This window comes from Pinus tabuliformis, chromosome Q (genome assembly GCF_031772625.1).
Source record: "Pinus tabuliformis cultivar Carrire ecotype Pingquan chromosome Q, CPIR1, whole genome shotgun sequence".
Taxonomy (NCBI): Eukaryota; Viridiplantae; Streptophyta; class Pinopsida; order Pinales; family Pinaceae; genus Pinus; species Pinus tabuliformis.
In genome coordinates, this window is record NC_142296.1 from 29082328 (window position 1) to 29103707 (window position 21380).

General features: G+C 41.9%; 1 pseudogene; it reads right to left on the reverse strand.

The window, feature by feature from the left end:
- LOC149218111 (uncharacterized) overlaps positions 1 to 21380 on the reverse strand; it is a 36105-nt pseudogene that overhangs the window by 1310 nt on the left and 13415 nt on the right.

Sequence of the window (21380 nt, forward strand, 5' to 3'; positions counted from 1 at the left end):
TGCAAAAGCAACAATGAGATTATGAGTTGCATATTAAGCATTGAGATCAAAATCAAAGTTTTGAATCTCTGTGCCTGAAAGTCATAGATAATCATCCTTATCTAGACTATCAATTTTGGAGTTGTTTCGAAATTGGAAATGGAAAAATTTCAACCTGAAGAATTGAATGATATTTCCAAAATCATAAGAGTGATTCATATACCCTATCCATCACAGTTTTAAGCACCTCAAAATGCATTCATGCCATTGAAAGAAAAGGTTAGAGACACAAGGTAAGAATGAATATCTGATATCTATGCACAGCCATGTCGAACAAACAACATAATGGAAAAATGTATAAAATTTTCCATCTAATGACAAAGGCATGAATTGAAATGTCAACCCAAAGTTTGATAATGTGACCTCCCTTTTCCTTTTTTTGCTCTATAATGAGCCCTTAAAGTAAAATTGTTGCTACATTGAATTAGCCAAAAGACACGCAACTTTGGCTTTAAAGATCTTTTTGCAGGTCAACTCTTAGCTCCACTTCCATCGTTGACATTTATATGCTCTATTCCCAAGACGAAATGCTTGCATTAATTGAAGCAGGAGTTGATAGGACTTGCACTCATCCAAGCACATGTGAGAAAACACAGTGATTCTAATGAGTTGGCAAAGCTTGTCTTCCTATTCTACACAAGTTGTGAACGTTTTGTTGGAAAATTATTATCTGTTCAGGAGTGGACCTGCTTTGTCCATGTATTATTGTTCGTATCTCTTTAGGGACAAAACATGGTAAGTGAGAAGAGCTCCCATATCCTCTCCCTCCATGGCTAACCACTTCACAAATTGTGAAACTGGAATACCTTGGTTTTTCCGTAGGGTGCTATGTAATGAAGAAAGTGCATGAGTCCAAAGCTTGATATAATGATATATGCTTCCTGTCAAGAGTTGTGAATGGTGGCGAAAAGACTTCTAAGTATGGTTGGGATTTGATCCAAACCATGGGCATGCAAAATATACAGATAAGAATAATTTTGGCAATTTCTAAAAAAACCCTAATTTCTTTAATCTACTTAAACACAAATGGAGAAGCAACGTTAAAGCATTATCTGTAAAACAAATGAATGTGAAATGAAATAAACCCTAATATCAAGGATGAAGCTAGGCAAGCAAGCATAAGTAGTTTGTTTCATGAACATACTAGCAACTTGTAACCTCGATGATAGGAGTTTTCCCAGTCCAATTGAACAAGATACCTATTTAGACCTTGAAAATCACAAAGGGGCCCAAAATTTAGGTGTACAAGGTAAAAAGTTTGGGTGTTTCTTTAGCAAATGCAATATGATCCAAAAAGGCTCAAAATTTGAAGTCCTACCATCTTAGAAAAACTGGCACCAATTCGTAGATTTCATCGAGACGATTCTAATGACATGAATGACACCTCAATCCAAGTCTATATGACAAAGTTATGTTGATTTGAGGTTTTTTCCAAACAATAAAGATTTTGGCACTAATAGTGCCACGTGGCACCCCTCAGGAGCACCACATGTCTCCCACCACATGCTCCACATGGAATGGTGTGGCATCCTTTTAGGTGGATGAAGTGGTGGGATAGGGCTAACTGAGTGTGTATGTGGCCTAATAGTATGGGGCTACATGGCCCAATCAAATGGTGCCACTTGGCACCCAACTAGAAGCCAAACGGACCTCAGCTAAACCACGATGGATGCCACTTGGAAACGGTTAGATTGGAGGCACATTGCAAAATCTGGCAGAGTGGGTAAATTATGGCAGAGGTCGACATATGTTATAACAAATAGGCATATCAAACAAAAGTGGCTTGGGTTCACAGTTTTGAACCTGGGACCCCTGCTAACAAAGTACCCACATATCACATGTCAACTAACATGCCAACAACCCAAATGTTGGTAGGTTCGTCGACCCAAAGTTATATAAACCACCACCCATTCAACTAATGGCAGTCTACAAAGTAGAGAGAATTGGGGTTGGGCATATTAAGTCTTAGCACACTGGTCGAGAGGGGACCCACGCCTAGGCAGGTACGATTTTCAAGGAATATTCCTAGGGTAATTCTAGGGAATATTCTTAATATATTCTTACTAATGTGGCATATTGAAGATTCCCTATGGGACGTAGAGGTGAAAGTTATAAAACCTAGTCAAGTTTATACTCATTTTTCATGAAATTTAGCAAGAAATCCACTAGTGTAGTCAAAATTGGGATCTAAGTAGAAAAATTTTGAGTCACTCCTAGAAGTGAGGTATTGCCATGTATTTTTTGATGAACTTGCCATTATTTTGTTGAGATAATATAGAGGCCTCTCCACTTTGAAGTTGGGCCCGAAGATGTACTTCACTCCTTATGGGTGAATTCTGTTAACAAATCTTGGTGCATTTTCTATAATGTCTTCATTTTGTGTTGTTTCTTCTTGAATGTTGCATTTATGGTTTTTTTAATGCTCTTTAAGAAATTATATTTAACATCACCAAAGGAAATATCATAGATCATGTTAATATCAAAGCAATCTTCTTTGATGTGAATTATGAGTGTCGATGATTACTAGGGCCGAAATCATAAAGGGTGAAAGAAAACTCAAGTCTTTTAACCCCGATATTAGTTGTGCAACATGAAGAAATAAAATGAAGTACAATAACATGCACACATAGAATGAGAAGGATTTCCACAAAGCCTTCTACCATATGGTAGATCAAATAGAGAAGTTGTTTGCAGATTATGAAAGGATAATGCCAAAATAGGGAAAGAAATTGAAGGTTATGGCAGAAGATAATGCATTGGTACACCGAGGAGGGGGAGGAGAACCTCTTGAATATCCATCTTCAATTTCAAGCTCTTCTTCTTCCCTTAATTCCTCTCATTATCATCATTCACATAGTCATCAGAAAAATGCTTCTAAAAAGCCATTTTTAAAGTTAGATGTGAAATTTGATTTGCCCATGTTTAATGGAGAAGCTAATGTTGAGAAACTAAACAACTGGATTTGACAAATCGAAGTATATTTTTGTATACAACATATCAAAGAGGATGAAGCAAAGATTCAGTTGGCATCTCTTTGACTGAGAGGAACATCTCTTGTATGGTGGGAGAGAAAGCTTGAGAAAGGTAGTTAGTATAATGGTAAACTCCTTTCTTCATGGTCTAAGTTTATTTCTCCATTAAGAGGGAAATTTTATCCAATGGGTTACAGACATAAATCCATGATGGAATGGAAAAACCTGAGATAGGAATATGGTTAAAATGTTCAAAATTTTAAAGAGGATTTTAGGAAAGCAAGCATTGGCATCGAATCTTCCTTTAGACTCACTAGAAGCGTTGATGAATATATTGGTGCTTTACATAGCTATCTTTGACATTCATTGTTGTTGTTTGATCCCACTAATCTAGATGAAGCTAGTGTGAAAGACATTAATCTTGAAACTAGGGGAAATCATGAGTAAGAAGATCATCCAAAGAAGCCTTCATCCAAGCCTCAGAAAAACAAGTTCAAAGGGAAAGAAAAGGGCAAGAAGACATCAACAACCAAGAAAGAAGAAGGAAGTCCCTCTTGCACGCATTACAATAAATAAGGGCACGATCATGAGCATTGTTGGAAGTTATATCCAGAATTGAAGCCTAGGAATTTTAGTGGAAAAGGGAAGCAGAAAGAAATTTCTACAATGCAGCAAGACCTTTGTTTGGATTTTGGTGATGAGAAGAAGATCACAGCTGTTGGGGTACAAGATAAAGGAATCCTTTCATGCTAGTTCAAGTTCTAAAAGGAAAGCTCATGTTAATGAAATAAAAAGAAGTTAATTGTTTCATATAAGATTTGTATCTAAGCACACAAAAATAGATACACTGTTTGATCTGGGTTGTCAAGTTAATTTGATCTCAAAATCAATTGTTGAGAAGTTAGGTTTGGAAATGAGACCTCATCCAAAACCCTATCCCCTTGGTTGGGTGTGCAACAATGCAAAACTCAATGTCACCAAGCAATGTAGGGTTAACTTTTCCATTCCTTCAAAGATGATAGATGAGGTTGATTTAGAAGTTTCCCCACTTGACATTTGTGGCATGGTATTTGGAATCCCATACTTGTATGACTGTTGGGCATGGAATCCCCCCAAGGCATGTTTTGGGGCTTAAAGCCCAAGTTTTGGCCAAATATTGTTGTAAAAGCTCTGCAAATTGCAGGCGCGGGCCGCGAAAGTATGATAGAGTCACAGGGTTGTCCACCCTAGTTTTTGTAATATAATGTCGGTTGGATAGACCTACCCATGGTCCGCGGACCATGGGATTGTATAAATAGAGTAAGGCTCTAAGTGTAGAAAAAAAATACTAACCAAGGAACTAATAGAAGGATGAGAAGTCTAAGTGATTGAGTCGAACTGTAAAGTGTGTATGTGGGTTGTACAGTAGGAGAAGGGTCTGCATCTGAGTGCACAGAGGCCTACTAGTCCGCAGCTGAGTGCGTGGACCCCTACAGCTGAGTGCGTAGGGTGGGTCGAGTCTGTAACCATTGGAAGAATCAATAAAGAGAAGTTTTTCTATAATTATGTGTATCTTTTTCTGGTTTAATGCATGATTGGATATAATTTGCAAGTATATTGTTTATTTACTGTGTGAACCTATATGAATGTTTTATATTGTTAAGTATAACTTAAGACATTTAAGTAGGCAAAGGTGCTTAATTAATACTAGAAGATAAATAAGATCTTGGGTAATAGTGCAAAGCACGACACAACCCCTGGTTAGGGCTGCGCAAAGGCAGGGTATCAGGCCGCGAGGAACGGAAGGTGCGCAAAGCCACCTGCACGCAGGAACAAACAAAGGACTAGTCGAACCTCTCAGACATCTCAAGGGTGTGGAAACTTGGTTCTAGCACCCTCCCATACTACTTTGGGTGAGACCTCAGTCCGCGCTCTGTGGACTATTTCCGAAAAGGTCAGTAGTACAAGGATTTGTTTGCCTAATTAACTCCGAACCTGGGTCAGGCCCCAACAAGCCAACAAACAGTTTCGTTACCGAGACCAAGATCTACATAGAGATGTCTCATGTCATATCACTGGAATCCAACAAAGAAAGGAATTGAAGAGTGGTTGCACAGAAAGATTCACGAGTTCGCAGCGCAGGAAAACAGGAACCCGCGACTATCAAAGGAAGAGTGGTTAGGTTGCTACTTGTATACGGAGATCCACGAAATTTTCTTTTCATCCTTCCCTACTAAGTTGTACGAGTGGATCACGAAGCTAGCAGATAGCCAAGGAAGGTGTAAACTCGATAAACCTATTGTGTGGACTCCAGAATTGGTGTGCAGACTGGAAGCATCGGAAGATAAGATTGCGCACGCTGTTAATCATTGGCTTGATCGAATCATAGGAGGATTCATCACCGAACTCGTGGTAGATACTTCAGTCAGCTATAGCAAGGCAAAACGACGTTTCCTCAAGGGACCGCAAAGTAAGACGTTAAATCTTTGAACACTTGGATTAGAATTCTACTGCGTGAAAAACGGGTTATGCGATTAAATTGATGTTTGGTGCTACGCGGAGTTTGAGAATCTACAGAAATGAAGGTAGCACAGAACTAGAAACTAGCCCCTTGATTTCACCTCCGTGAGGGGGTGAAGAAGAGCTCGTGAAGGTTTCGCCAAGAAGTGCGATCAATCTGATAAGGCAAAAAATTCCGCCCATACCACCCCCACCCACACCACCACCAGTTTCACCATCTTCAACCCCAACTTCACCCATACCACCTCCGCTACCACCACGAAGCAGTATGGCTAGCAAGATAAAGCTACCAGTGTTCAAGGGAGTAGGGAATGAAGATCCAGACCAGTTTTGGTTCGTGATAAAAGTTGTATGGGAAGCACAGGGTGTCACGGACGATAATATAAAGAAGGCAACGTTGGTCAACGCTCTGTAGGATTGCGCGCTGACCTGGTACATTAAGCATTCCAATGACAATCCAAATGCGGGGATAGCAGATATCCAAGCTACGCTAAACAAAGAATTTAGCAGGCCAAAATTGGAGGCACAGTCGATCATCAGATTCAAGGAAATCACAATGCTACCAGGTGAAACCCCGTGGGAGTTGGATCAAAGACTAAAGTGCACAATTCGCGAAGCGAACATGACATTAATAGATGGGAAACACCGCGAATGGTTTATAGCATTGTTAACGCCGCATATACGGAATGCGTTGTCGCAACAAAGACTAACCACTCAGGCTGAGGCTTTGGAGGTTGCAATGAGATTACATAAGACTTTGATACAAGATACTAACCTAGGAGTTCAGCAAATTCACACGTAGCAAAAAAACTTGTGCCTGGAGATGCAGAGTTTGAAATAAGACAGGACAACCTGCCAAGAGATGCACGATGAGGTATGGTGCGTAAAATGCAAGGGCCAGCGGCATGACAAGGACCACTGCCCGGTGTTCATGAATTACCTTGCAAGAGGAGGGCCATTGCCACTAATACCGAAGGCACAAGAAGGACCAAGTGCGGCTCCTACGTTATGGTGCGCAATTGGTTAGATAGGAGGGAAGCATGCTATAGATAACTGCCATCTATTACAGAAGTATACGCATAATTCACAACAGTTGTTCTGTAATTTCTATAGGTCAATAGGACATGATGAGCGCACCTGTAGAAGTTATGAACTGATGATGGATCAGACTCCTACCTCCAGAGTTCAGGCCGAAACACAAGCCCTCGATCAAAACATAGGAAGGGCATGCACCAGATTTCAGGGGCACAGACAAGGCCGAGGTGGAGGGGGACCAGGAAGAGGTCACAGATAGCTAATATGTTACAATTGCAGAGGGCCAGGGCACTATGCCCGCAATTGTATGAGTCCAACGCGACCATCATGCTTGTATTGTACATTTTTTGATCATGAGACAAATGACTCTCCAACACTGATAGCGAGGTTCAGTGATAAAGCAGCACTCAAACCTCCCCTGACTCAGAACCTGCAAATGATGAGGTCTGAGCCATGCGAGGAAGACCCTAATGTAAATATCATGCTCCGGTGTGGTATTATGACAGGGGATGACAAAGGCAAGCAGCCTAAAGAAAGAACCTGGGTTCGCAAGGCCCCAACGAAGAAACCGGAATTTGATTTGGAGTGCGCTAAGGAGACCTTCATGGAAGCTAAGAGGAGCTTCATTGATGCCTCCACTTTAGGAAGTAAAGACATACTGGAGCCGGAAATGGACCCATTGATGCTCACTATGTTCTTGGAGACATGCATGAAGCTGTTGCATGATAGCAAGGCTGTAAAGGGGTTGCAAGAACTCATAACTGGATGCGCTAGGACCGCGCTAGGAGAACCGCGCATAGTCTGGAAGCTCAGGAAGCACACAACACAAACAGGAAGGCAAATGAGATTGACCACGCAGATCGGGAAATATGAGATGGACCAAGTGATTCTGGACTTAGGATCGGATGCAAACATCCTACCAAAGATAACATGGGAGCGCATGGGTAGGCCTGCGCTGCAATTCTCTCCTATCCAACTACGTATGGCGAACCAGCAAAAGATCCTACCTATGGGGAGATTGCAAGGAATCAAAGTAGATATCAAAGGAGCGAGTGTGCTAGAAGATTTCGAAGTGATAGAGATTGTTGATGATAGCAATCCCTATCCCATGCTATTGGGAATAGATTGGGCCACTGACATGAATGGACTGATAAATCTAAAGAAGTGCAAGATGATCTTTGAGAAAAAGTCACTGTGCGTAGTGGTACCTTTAGACCCTATAGAAGGATCACGCTACACAGAGCTAGTGCGCGACTATGACAATGACGATGACTTGGACTATATCTACAAAATAACCACACGGGAATAGGACTAAGTAAATCCAACTGTGGATGGTTGAATCTCATGGGAGCGTGAAAGCTCCTGCACCTCAGATTCTAACGAGGAGATAGAGCGATGGCAGAACCGGTTACATGAGGTAACCCCGCTCAACTGTAACGTGATGACAAGGTCGCGGCATTGTGTAGCAACAGAGGTAAGAGATCTGCCTACGTATGATGGGTTGAGCGAGGTGGATGATTTCCTGAACAAATTTGAAAGAGAAATACCAGAGCAATAGCATTTCGACGCTCTAAAAAGGGTACTATGAGCTACGCCCACAAGATTGTGGGGTACGCACCAAAGACGTTTTGAGGATTGGCGTGAATACATAAGGATGATGCAAATGCTGTTTGGGAAGCCTCAAATGCGTGTGCAAGACAAGTATGACAGATGAACCGGCCTACACACCCACCAATCTAGGTGGGTACAGACATATGGTGCGAAACTTGCGTGAATGCACGCCGTCCTCGCAATAGGAGACACGATTGGTAAGCAGGTGTGGGTAAGGAAATTGCGCGAATGACCTCCCCGGTTGGGACCACGCAGTATGGAAAGACCAAGTGCGCAGAAAGATATCCATGCAGAAGCTTTTAACAAAGTATGTGAAGCGCTGAATAAGGTCCAAAATGTGAAGCAAACTAACTGGGACCTGCACATACCAGTGGTTCTCTGGGGTTATAGGACTGCGTGCAAAAACCTGACCGCGCAGGCAGAAATTTGACAAGGAAATCTCTGACTCCAAGAACTTGAAGAAGAAAGGATACGATTAAGGAAGAAAAGCGCTCTAGTGGACGTGGAGGTCAAGAAGCTGGAGGACAAAATAAAGGAATATTTTCTCGGAAAAAAGACCAGGGTGATAAGGCAGGATGCATATGATCACTATGATAGGTCTAAGGCTTATCGCCATGAATTGATCAGTCTGATTCCTTGGCTTGGACCACACATTGCTAAGCATATTGACCAGGGTAGCGGTAAAGTGCGCGATGCCGACCGTAACAATAAAAGGTGGGTATTCTCCAAGAAACATGATGGATGACAGGGTGAAACTTTTCATGGGTGGTGCGACCACCTGACTAGCCGAAGGAAGAACAATCTCAGCGCTCCAGGCAATTGAAAGGGAGGGCAGGACTATAAACTATTCTACCTAGGAGCTGCGCGAGGTTGAAGCTGCGCGCAGAAGCAAAGAGTCATAAGGTCCATGACCACACACAGGGGGCTGCGCTACCGCATGGGTTGACCAGAAAGTGACCGCTGAAGTCACTATTCGCGATGGGATACTCAACTTGAGACCAAATAGAGCAGGTGGCAGGCATTTAAGACATGATTTATGGGCAAGATTTGGGAAAATTTGCAGCCAAGGGAGAATTAATGAACCGGATTTTGGGGGAACAGTCAAATTCAAATTCAAAAAGTGCTATAAATTACAAAGGGCTGCCCAGCAAACAACACTTGGTATTTTATGAATTGAGCTATTGAGTAGAGCCCTGATTGTTGTGTGTTGAGCATTGATTGAGCCCCTAAGTTCGTGAGTGCTATATTTCTGGACAGATACAATGGCAACAGTTGAGGATGTTATAGAGATAACAGAAATGACCATCGAGGAGGCTACGTAGGCCCTAACTGCGGGGGATGCTCCAGAAGGTGCCGAGATTGTGGAAGAAATCCTAAAATCACCGCACACACCAAGACCCAAGAAAGACAAGCAAGTGATGGTTCTCGTACGTGTGTCCACGCGGAACCTGCTGCACATCAAGCTGTCAATGGAGGAGAAAGGGAAAGTTGTCACCATAGAGACTAATGAATAAGAGGAAGACCTAGAGGACCTAATCATCGTAGAAGATGAGGATGAAGGCATCGAGGAGGAAACTTAGCCTACGCACCCCCCGAAAAAGTTGCCCGCCTATGTCCCCCCGCGAAAAGGAAAGGCTAAAGTACCCAAGGACCTAGAGGAGACCAAGAGCTTGCTCTAGACCCCACTCCTTCCAAACAACATTATTTTTTAGGGCACACACTTGTGACAGGTTCCGAGCCTAAAATTTGAAGATTGGGACCTCGCTGACCACGAGAAGTTCCCTCACCTTGATACCAGGCACCTCATGAAGCCCAAGCAGAACACTGCAACAAGGGTTACAGAACTAGAGCCACAAAAGTGGTTGTGCAGAGTGGAAAAGGCTGGGCTACTGAACCTGCTCTCGGTGCCGCATTTCCACCGTGCCCCAATAACCGTTTTCGTCATCAAGCCGCTGCTATGCCTGGTGCATGATGGGTGTTTGTGGCTGGAGGAGCCCATCCCCATCACGGCAGACTTGATTCACCATAGCTCCCGGCTTCCATGCAAAGGAGAGGACCCTGCAGACATCTCAAAGGGGAAGAGCAGTGACTTGGCCATTGCAGAGGCAATGAAGAAAAAATATAAGTTGGCAAACAAGAAAAGGGGCTACACCATATCTAGCATCACTCACAAAGCACTAAAAGTGGCAACCCAAACACTGGCTAGTAAGGTTATGCACAAGTGCCGCACAGACAATGTACCCGTGCTGATGGTCGCACTGGCTGAGCAGTGCAAGGAGGGGGTCCAGTTTAACTAGTCTGAGTTCCTTTGCAAGGAGTTTTTAGAGAATTGCCGTGAATCTCAGGAACAGGGCAAAACGTTCCATTATATATGGCTTTTGCTATCCATAGTGCTTGTGGCAGGAGAATTACCAGACCATAATTGACAGGGACGTGCCAGAGGCTGCGAAGTATGCTTCTCTCTAGGCCACAAAGGATGCCAAGAGGTTCCACAACAGTAAAATATTCTGGGTGTTCATGGAGATGAACCTCATAATGGAGATGAACTGCAAGCCGTGGTTGTTGCTCACTGTCTATAACAGCCTACAAAGTTTTGCAGAATTCAAAGCGAACATCCACAACATTTACATCAGAGAGAACAAGGACCCGACCAAACAGTGGATAAAGCTACTCTTCATAGCCACAGACGGTGTCATTTTTAACATACTGGAGGCATGGCCGCTAGAGTGGTGCGCCCCAAAAATCACGAAGATAGAGAAGTCGGTGGCACAAAGAAAGAAAGACAAGGTCAAGCTGCCCATTGCATAGTTGGCTGAAAAATGAAGGAAGGAAGCAGCGGCAACTGCACAAACAACACTTGAGCAGGAATAGGCCACAGCAGCAGCAGCAACAGCGCAGGAGGTAGCCACAAAGGCGCGCAAGGGCCAACCATCACCTTCACATGGGCAGGAAGTAGAGGAAGAATAGGAAGGCATGGACCCACGAACCGTGTCAACACAGTTAAAGTGCCAACACCCAGCCGAGTGGGAAGGGTCGTGTAAGAAGGTAAAGGCATCGAAGTTGTCGATTGATCCAATCACCCTAGCCAAGGGTGATCTGCATGACATTGGCGAGACAGTGCGTGATGTCACCTCCAAGGCCCTCCAGAATTTCATGCAAGAGAACCAGATTGTGTTGGGGCCCGTCAAAGCGTAGTAGCAAGAGTTACAGGTGCGCCCTCCTCAGGCTGGTACCCTTTCGACCAGCCTTGCAGTCAGTGCAACAGCAACAGAACATATGTTGCATGCGTGGATGATGAATACCATAGTGCTGCTGGAAGGGGCACTAGTGACATCAAATGAGGCCGACAAGCCTACGATTAATGCGCTGAAAAGTCTCAGTCTCAATATGGATGTACTCCCGCGAGAGACCTTATATGTTTTACAGGATGGGATAACTACAGAGCTGCGAGCTAGGGAGAGCCGCGCACTGCAAGTCCTCAATGAGCAGAAAATCAATATGGAACAACTAAGCTTGTAGCGCGACAAAGTGGTGTCGCAGAATCAACAGCTGGTACAGGTAATAGACGATGCTTGCCAAAGCATCCCAGAGCTGGCCATCCCAGCAGACATACTAGCAGAGGCGCGGATCCACAGGTTAGCAATAGGGGTATGAGAGGTCAGGGAGGAAATGACAAAGGTTCAGATGGAGCTGAACCTTTAGGTCTCCGAGTTGCGGTTAAAGGCGTAGCCATCCACCCCTCTAGAAGTCAGAGAACAACGCGCTAGTGCTATCACAGTGGGACTAGAGGAAATTGGCAGTGCAGTGCGAGACTGCACCAGCATGTTGGAAGAATCATTTGAGGTCCTCACAAATCTGCAAGAGGACCCCAACATCCAGCGCTTAGAGACAGAGGCACGAGAACTCCAACAACAGTATGACAGCATCAAAGGAACTGCGCAGATGGTGGCCCTCACTCATAGGCTCACGCAGATGCAACAAGCTAAAGCGCTGAAAGAATAGGTGGATGCGGCATGACACAACGAAGCAGTCCTGAAGGTGCGCGTTCCACCTTGGATCGACGAGGCCTTCACCATCACAGCAAAAATTTAAGGCAATCTTGCACAAATGTAGGGGATGCACACCTTTATGTAGAGAAGCACTTCCGACACAGAGGTCTTGGAACAATGTATGCAGCAGATCCAGCAAGCAGCAGCTCATTGTGCTGCTAACCTTGCCACAGTTCGAGAACAGTTGGAGGGACTCCGCGCAAAGATCTTCGTGCCGACAAAGTGACTCGAGGGTGAGTCACGATGTTTGTGTTGGGGGCTTGTTGGGCATGGAATCCCCCTAAGGCATGTTTTGAGGCTTAAAGCCCAAGTTTTGACCGAATCTTGTTGTAAAAGCTCTGCGAATTGCGGGCGCAGGGCACGAAAGTATGATAGAGTCACAGGGTTGTCCACCCTAGTTTTTGTAATGTAATTTCGGCTGGATAGACCTACCCATGGTCTGCGGACCATGGGATTGTATAAATAGAGCAAGGCTCTAAGTGTAGAAAAAAGCTACTAACCAAGGAACTAATAGAAGGATGAGAAGTCTAAGTGATTGAGTTGAAGTGTAAAGTGTGTCTGTGGGTTGTAGAGTAGGAAAAGGCTCTGCACCTGAGTGCACGAACCCCTGTAGCTGAGTGCATAGAGAGGGTCGAGTCTGTAACCATTGGAAGAATCAATAAAGAGAAGTTTTGCTATAATTATGTGTATCTTTTTCTGGTTTAATGCATGATTGGATATAATTTGCAAGTATATTGTTTATTTACTACGTGAACCTGTATGAATGTTTTATATTGTTAAGTATAAATTAATTCATTTAAGTATGTGAAGGTGCTTAATTAATACTGGAAGATAAATAAGATCTCGGGTAATAGTGCAAAGCGCGACACAGCCCCTAGTTACATTTGCGCAAAGAGACTGCGACGAATGGAAGGTGCGTGAAGTCACCTGCACGCAGGGACAAACAAAGGACCAGTCGAACCTCTCAGACATCTCAACGGTGTGGAAACCTGGTTCTAGCACCCTCCCATACTACTTCGGGTGAGACCTCAATCCACGCTCTGCGTACTGTTGCCGAAAGGGCTAGTAGTAAAGGGATTTGTTTGGCTAATTAACTCCGAACCTGGGTCAGGCCCCAACAAGCCCACAATGACAAACAAGAATTCTTTTTCAAGCATGAGAAAAAGTACCATCTCACCAAATATGGGGTGGAATATATTGTCAGAGCTCACCGCATGAAAGTCAATTCAACCCTTGTTAGTGCAAGATAGATGAAGAGATTCATCAACTCTAGCAAGAAGTGTATGTTCATGGTTGAGGCAAAAAATGTCAATGCATCTGATGCTTTCAAAGGTTGTAATCCTTCTCACAGGAAAGATGTATCTAATCATGATGAGATTTTTCAGGAACTAGTTGGATTGCCTCCAAAAAGATAAATTCAACATGAGATTCATCTTTAGCAAGATTCCCTTCTTCCAAATGTAGGCATGTACAAGATGTCAGTTCTGGAAATGGAAGAAATAAAGAAGCAAGTGCAATATTTGTTGGACCAGGGAGTCATTAGACCTCGCTCATCCCCATATGGTTCACCGATTGTGTTGGTGCCGAAGAAGGATGACACATGGAGATTGTGCATGTATTATCAAGCTCTCAATAAGATTGTGATGAAAAATTGATATCCACTCCCTTGTATCAATGATTTTCTTGATCAATTGAATAATGTTGTTTATTTCACTAAGTTGGATTTTCACAGTGGTTATCATCAAATCAGAATTTTAGAGAATGATGTATGGAAGACATTCTTCAAAACCAAGGAAGGAATGTTCAAGTGGTTGGTAATTCCATTTGGGCTTTGAAATGCCCTAACTACATTCATGAGGGTGATGAATGATGTACCATTTTTAGATGAGTTTGTGCTTATATAGCTAGATGATATACCTGTCTTTAGAAAAACCTGGGATGATCATGTCAAACATGTCAAAAAATCACAAGATACTTTGCCAAAGGAGAAATTATATGTAAAATTGTCCAATGTGAATTTGAAAAAAAAACCTTTGTATATTTAAGTCATATTGTTGGAGGAGATCAACTAAAGATTGATGCAATTATCAAATGGCCTAAACCTACAAATGTAACAGAAGAGAGAAGCTTCTTGGAACAATACAGTACTGGAGAATATTTATAACTAACTCCATCAATGCATCTCCTTTGCATGCCCTGACTAGTGTGAAGCAGATATTTCAGTGGGGAGGAAAGTAGTAGAAGGCTTTCGACTCCTCAAAGGAAAATATTAGCATAGTGCCAATACTAGCCTTGCCAGACCTTCAACAACCATTTGAGATCGAGATGGATGCTAGTGGATATGCCATGGGTGCAATATTGATGCAACATTGTAAACCAGTTTGTTACCATTTAGATAATTTCTCTCAAGCTACTGTAAATTCTTCCATGTATGATTAAGAGTTGTATGCCTTGATTCAAAGTGTCAAGAAATGGAATCATTACTTTATAGGGAAGGAGATTGTCATACATACAGACCATCAGCCCTTACAGCATCTCCAGTCAAATACCAAGTTGCAACATGATTGTCACTTCAAGTGGTGGGATTCCTTCAACAGTTCCATTTGGTAATCAAGTACAAGAAGGGTACAAGTAACAAAGTGGTAGATATTCTTTCTAGAAATCATGTTTCTACATCTATTGTTTTGAAGAATGCTTCTTTATCTCATGATAGCTATGTTGAAAAATATGCTACTGATAAAGATTTTAAAGAAGTTTATGAAAGGATAACCTATGGATCACAGGTAGAAAACCACCATTTGCAGGATAATTTACTCTACCATCTTGGCAAGTTATGTATTCCTACAACTGAAAGAGTCAATGTAATTCAAGATGCTCTCATTTCTCTTGTGTCTGGTAACTTTGGAGTAGGAAAATTATATCTCATTTGTATAGTTTTTGTTATTGGCCTCAGAAGAAATAAATTTTAACAAAATATATAAAGGGGTGTGTGAATTTCTCTATTTGTAAGCACACTAATAGAAAATTAGGGTTGTACACACCACTTCCTCTTCCTTCTCATCCTTGGGAGAGTATCTCCATGGATTTTGTAGGGGGGTTTCCTTTGTCAAAAAGGTGTCATGAATACTTGTATGTAGTGTTGGATAGGTTTAGAAATATGTGTGTCTTGATGCCATGTAAAAATATTATTAGTCCTGAGCAAATTGCTCAACTTTTCTTTTACCAAGTATGGGTCCATTTTGGACTACCTGTTAGAGCCTAGATTTGTCTCAGGCTGAAAAGACAAGGTTCTAGGTCCACATCAAACCACGCTCAACCTCGTAGCTAGCCCTACGAGGACAAGAGAGGGCTCTCTCTGGGTCGATCTCGGCAAAAGACAAGCGATGGGGCTTGAGATGACTGAAATAAAAGCTAATTTTAGGCTAGGTATAAAGTACAAGGGTTTGTTTTGAGTTTTTGGGGGTTTTGTGTTGGAAACAGGGAAAGGTAAATTTGGGTCCGGGGATGAGGCACAGTTTCTGTAGAGTTTTGATTGGGGCAAGGAAGGCAATCGTTTTGATGCTTTAAAGTGAATGCATGGATAGATCAGACTGGTGAGGAGCTAAGGAGAGCAAGAGAGTCTCAAGAATTCTCCTTAAACAGACGAAAACATGGAAATTTAAACAAATTCAAAGGCAGAGCATAGCAGTTAATGGATTCTACCTTAATCACTCATTTGTTCAAATTCAGAAGAAGAGACAGGAAAATGATACACATAACACTAATGAACTTACAATTACTTAGAGAAGAACACCATCAAAACATAAAGCCACATGGATCCCAAACAGTGCTGCAAAACCCTGGTCTTTCCTTAGCCAAAAATGCAGAGATAGAATGTACAATGATATGCCAAAGAAATCCCAAGTGTCCAACCCTGAAAATGACTTAGGAATTACATGATATAGACTAGCCCAACCCATTCCCTTGCCTCTAGGGGTCGAGCTCATCATTCTAGGAGCTGTTTCAACCAATTCTAAACAAAGCACTAAAATCTAGGCAATCAAAACAACTTGCCTCTATAAGGTAGGAAACTGATTCATTCATTAAATTTTCACTTTTTAGTGAATGAATTCTCTAGAACAAGTAAATGAGTGCCAAAATTACATCATGTTTATCCAATTACATCAAGATAGATCAAAAATTACATCAAAAAGAAAAACTAGTCAAACTGGCCGAATTTCTGAGCTGGAAGGTGAAAAATTGAGCAAAAATCCTCTATGCGCCGCGCCAAATCCTCTATGTGTCGCGCCAATTTGAGGCTGATTTTGAGGCACTTCCTGAAGTCCAAATTGAGCCCAAGATAGCGCATTGGAAAGCCCTGCCTGTCTACTTTCCAACCCAAGTGGAATTTTTCAATTTGGATGTCATTTGCCCCTCCAAAACTGCAATCTCCTAGGACTGCTTCCTGTGTGTCAAAATAGGGGCAGAGAGGTCATTTTTTTAGTGTTTTTGACCTCCTGGGGACTTAAAACTTGCCCAAATTTCTTTACCATGCACCAGCAACCATGATTTTTCATGAAAAATCCAGAAATGTAAACGTTTTGTGATTTGGAGCTCCCTAGCAAAAGCGCGCGCCACGTGGTGCGGAACATAAGGAGAAAAACCCTGTTTTTTAGTGCCAAAATTTGTCAAAATGCAAAAAATGTCCCAAATTTCTTGAAATTTGGGCTAGATCTTCTTCATCAAATGCCATGTTGGGCTAAAGAGGCTTCGGCCAAGATTCAGAATCGATCATGCGTTTTGCGATGTTTCAGTGTTCTCCTGGTGCATGCAGTTTCAGTTGTAAAGTCACTATCTTGGTTATATAATGTATCAGTGTCTGCCTTCATGGTGTTTCAAAGTCTGTTTGGCTTTCAATGAGATGAAGAATGAGAATTTGGTGCAATTGCCAAATGTGGGAGGGATTGTGGGAAATAGGGCAGTGTGGACAGTGGGGTCTTGTCAAGTGATGTTTTTTCCTTTGGAATTTTGACAAATATAGGAACAATGGACAGTCACTTGACTATTTGGAAAACTTGAGGTTTTGGAAATTTTACAAATGAGATGGGGAAATAGGAATAATATGGAATGATGTGTCTTAGGGATAGGAAAATCAAGGGAAAATGGAGTAGGGAGTGATTGAGGTGAGGGGATAACTTGGCAGCCAAATAATTAACACAAAACCCTGATACTATTTTCTTTGGTAGGGTTTGATGATAAAAACACCATAAGACAACCACGAGCACTAACCTTGGATGAAAAGCAATGATGGAAGCTCATTTTACTTGTACAAGTGAAGACCCACGCATTTTGAGCGATTTGGAGCAAGTTTTTGAAGTTTTTGGTGGCGTGGCGCATTGGAAAACTAGCGCGGCGCATAGGGAAGGTGTATCGCATTGGGCTGCATTTCTCAGTGCAAAAATACACTGGTGCGGTGCATAGGGAAGGCGCGGTGCATAGAGCCTATGCGTAGTGCTTTTTGTAGAAGACTTTTGGAGGCCTTCCTGGTGTCCAAATTGGGCACAGAATAGCGTGTTGGAAAGGTCTTTGAGTCTGCTTTCCAACCCAATTATAATATTTCAATTTGGAGTTCATTTGACCTATCAAAAAGCAAATCTCCCAAAACTGGTCAAAATGTGCGAAATGAGGCTGCCTAAAGGCAGAGTGCTGTTGCAGTCAACTTTTGAAGGTCTTTCTCAACTCCAAATTGAGCTCAGGATAGCTCATTGGAAATCTCTTTGTGTCTAGTTATCATTTGATGCATCAAGCAAGTCATTTGGCTAACCAATTTAGGAGAAAACTTTATTTTCGCAAGGTCACTTCAAAGGTGCATCAATTCTCCCGAGGCGATTGTATTTTTGACATTTCTCTAAAACCATGACACCTGTGTAAAAAGTGGAGGTTTTTCTTCCTTGGCCAGTTTTGGACAAAAACATCTCTCAGTTTTCAAAAATTCATCTTTTATTGCTCAGAAACATCATTTGAGTGAAACCTATCCCGATGTGTGGAATAGGGGATTTGTCGAAATGAAGTGAAATGAAGGGGATAGGGGGCTCCTAAATTCTTGAGGAAATTTTTCTAGATGGGGAGGTATGTTAGGACGTAGGGGAAAGTGGAATTTCAGATATTGAGTGAGGGGAAGGGGTCCAAAAGGGCAAAGCACAGGTCTAGCCTAGAAAATTGCCAAGTTGTAGCAAGAAACTAGGGTTTGTGCAAAAATGGGGAATTTTGGGGATCTCAGTGATGGGAAGTGTTTAATAAGGTACATTAAGGATAGGGGAAGGTGTATGAACCTCAGGATAAAAGTTTTGCTGATGATTTGACCATCCAAGAGAAATTGCCTTCAAAACCCTAGGAGAGGGAAATGAACCTTACCTAGGCGCAACTGAAGGATGAGCAAGGTGTAAAATGACCCATTGGACCCTGACATGATGATGAAAACCCTTTGAATGATGGTACACTCAGCTGAACGGTGACAAGGACCGACATTTGGACAACTTTTACAGGAGTAAAAGCAAACCCTAGACCTAATGCCTACTGACCAAATTTTGCTTGAAGACTCACTGAAATGACAAAATTTGACCTTAACATCTTAAAATCACTTTGTAAGAGCATATTTGATCACTGGAGGAAGGCTGCAAAGACTTACACTAACATTGGCTCCAATGGGGATGGTAGCTCCTTGGAGGTGCCAAGAACCGCAAAGCTTTAGGAGAGCAGACCGTGCCTACATCCATTGGGCCATGGAGTCCATTATTTTGAAAAATCGACACAAGACTATTAACTGATTTATTGACTAAAAATTTGACTAAATTTTGAAACTGAAATGACTTAAAAACTTGACTTTAACAAACTAACTCAAAGTGACTAAGACCTGAACTTAAAACTTAAAGCTTGAGGGCAGTACATGACCACCCGTGTTTCTTAAAAGGCAATATACGATCAAACTATATCAAAATGCCAATGTAACCAATCAAGCATATGCCTTCTTGATTGATTCTCCTGATCAGATCTCCTGGTCAACAATAGATACTTGTAACTGGGCATCCAAAATGCTAATTGACCATGATCTCCTTCATCACTGAACACTGTAATAATCACCTTCACTGCTGCCTGCAACAGATTTGCCATTGGATCATGAAAAACATGAAGATTTACCTCCTGCTGGAGAAACAAGGTATCTTTTTCTCTTGATTCTGATCTTCCTTCATCATGTACTTTAGTAAAAGTATGTTCCTGGTCCTCAAAAAATTCTGAACAAGTAGATGAGCAGATCTCCTCTTGAAAGAACATTTCAAAACATGAGACATATGAAGAAGAATCTGAAAGGGAATCCTGAATGGTCTGATCTTCGGCAGTCTGAATATATTGTAGATCATCTTCATATGATATGATAGCCGGATTCTCATTACATTCATCAATCATAAGAAAAGAAACTTCAGATGTTTCGTGAAACCCAACACTATCATTTATATCATCTACCAACGATGCATCCAAAGAAACTTTTTCACTTACTTGAACAAAGATTTCATCTTGTTTTTCATGAACTGACTGGATTACTTTTTTATGAAGGCTTTGTTCTGATGACATGAGAACATTTGGATTCATAACTCTGTCTTCTCTATTCCAGATGTTTTCAGCAGCAGGGTTCTCCTTCATGGGATTCAGTACAAGGTATTCTTGGTCATCACAATCTGAATCTAGATCTGAAATGGCTGACTTAATGTTATCACATTCTGAAATTGAAACTTGACTTCCCTGCATGCTGTCTTCTTCTATGGACAGATCTGAAACGACATTTTTTCTTTCATCACTTTCAGCTATATGGACATCTTCAACCTGCTGATCTATAAAGCTGCTTACAGGACTGCCATCCTTTTCAGAAGAGGAAGAAGTTCCACCATCACCTTCTTGACCATGTGTGCACTACAAATCTGCTTTAGCTTGGGCTGTAACATGACCTTTCAAGAGTTGATCTATCTCATCTTCAGATAGGGGAGATAATACTTTCTGTTTTGTTTTGCTCAAGCAGTGATTGTCTTCATTAATTTCAAGTGAAGGAGTGTACAAATTTTCCTCATACTACTGATCCATTTCATGTAATTCCTGTTGACTGTCAAGATGCAAAATTCCTTCATCTTCCGCCGTACTAAGATCTTGATCCTGCTGCAAATTTTCATGATCATCTTTATGCTGCTGAAATGGATTTTCATACAGGGCTTCCATGATCTCATCATCCATGAAATTATCATCTTCATAAACTTTCTCAAGATTTTCAATAAAACTATGAACATGGCTACAACAGTCTTGAACTAAAGCCAAGGATGGATATGATTCTTTATACCTTTCAAAGAATATTGCATGAAAACATTTTAAACAATAAATAGAAGCAAGTGGCAAACTTTCATATCAAGATCGGGCTTCGTCTTCCAGAGTAGCCATAAACATTTTCATCAAACAGTCTTCAGGAAAATTGATCTTTAATTTATGCACATGAATGTGAAATTTCACTAGATGAAGAGCAGCGTCATTACCTTCCACATTTCTGAACATAGGAAAATTCTTTGACCAATCTACCTTGGGCATTTTATTTGGAAAACCTAGGATGTGATCTCTGCTCATGGGAGTGTATCTTCTTGCAACCCGATCCATCTTGAAAATCTAAAAGCTACTAATTTTCCTGCAGTGAAGTCACCATGAAGCATTGATCTCTGGATTTTTCAGTGAATGAAGTCGCCAGGTGAATGATTTTAGCCTATTATGTCTGATCATTTTCCACCGTCAACCATCAGATCTGAACTTGATACATGTACTGGGGAAATTAACAAGTTAGATGTCACGTTTACAAGCTAGACCGGAGATTGACTGAAGCAGCATTTATCTACTTGCGCTAATGCAAAGAAAAAGCATTTCGAAGGCTTCCTGGCATAACTTCAGGCTTCGTCTGTAGCTTATAAAACCAATGACATCAACAAGCAAACCATTTTCTCCCCAGTACGATCACCACTATGTTAGAGCCTAGATTTGTCTCAGGCTGAAAAGACAAGGTTCTAGGTCCACATCAAACCACGCTCAACCTCATAGCTAGCCCTACGAGGACAGGAGAGGGCTCTCTCCGGGTCGATCTCGGCAAAAGACAAGAAATGGGGCTCGAGAT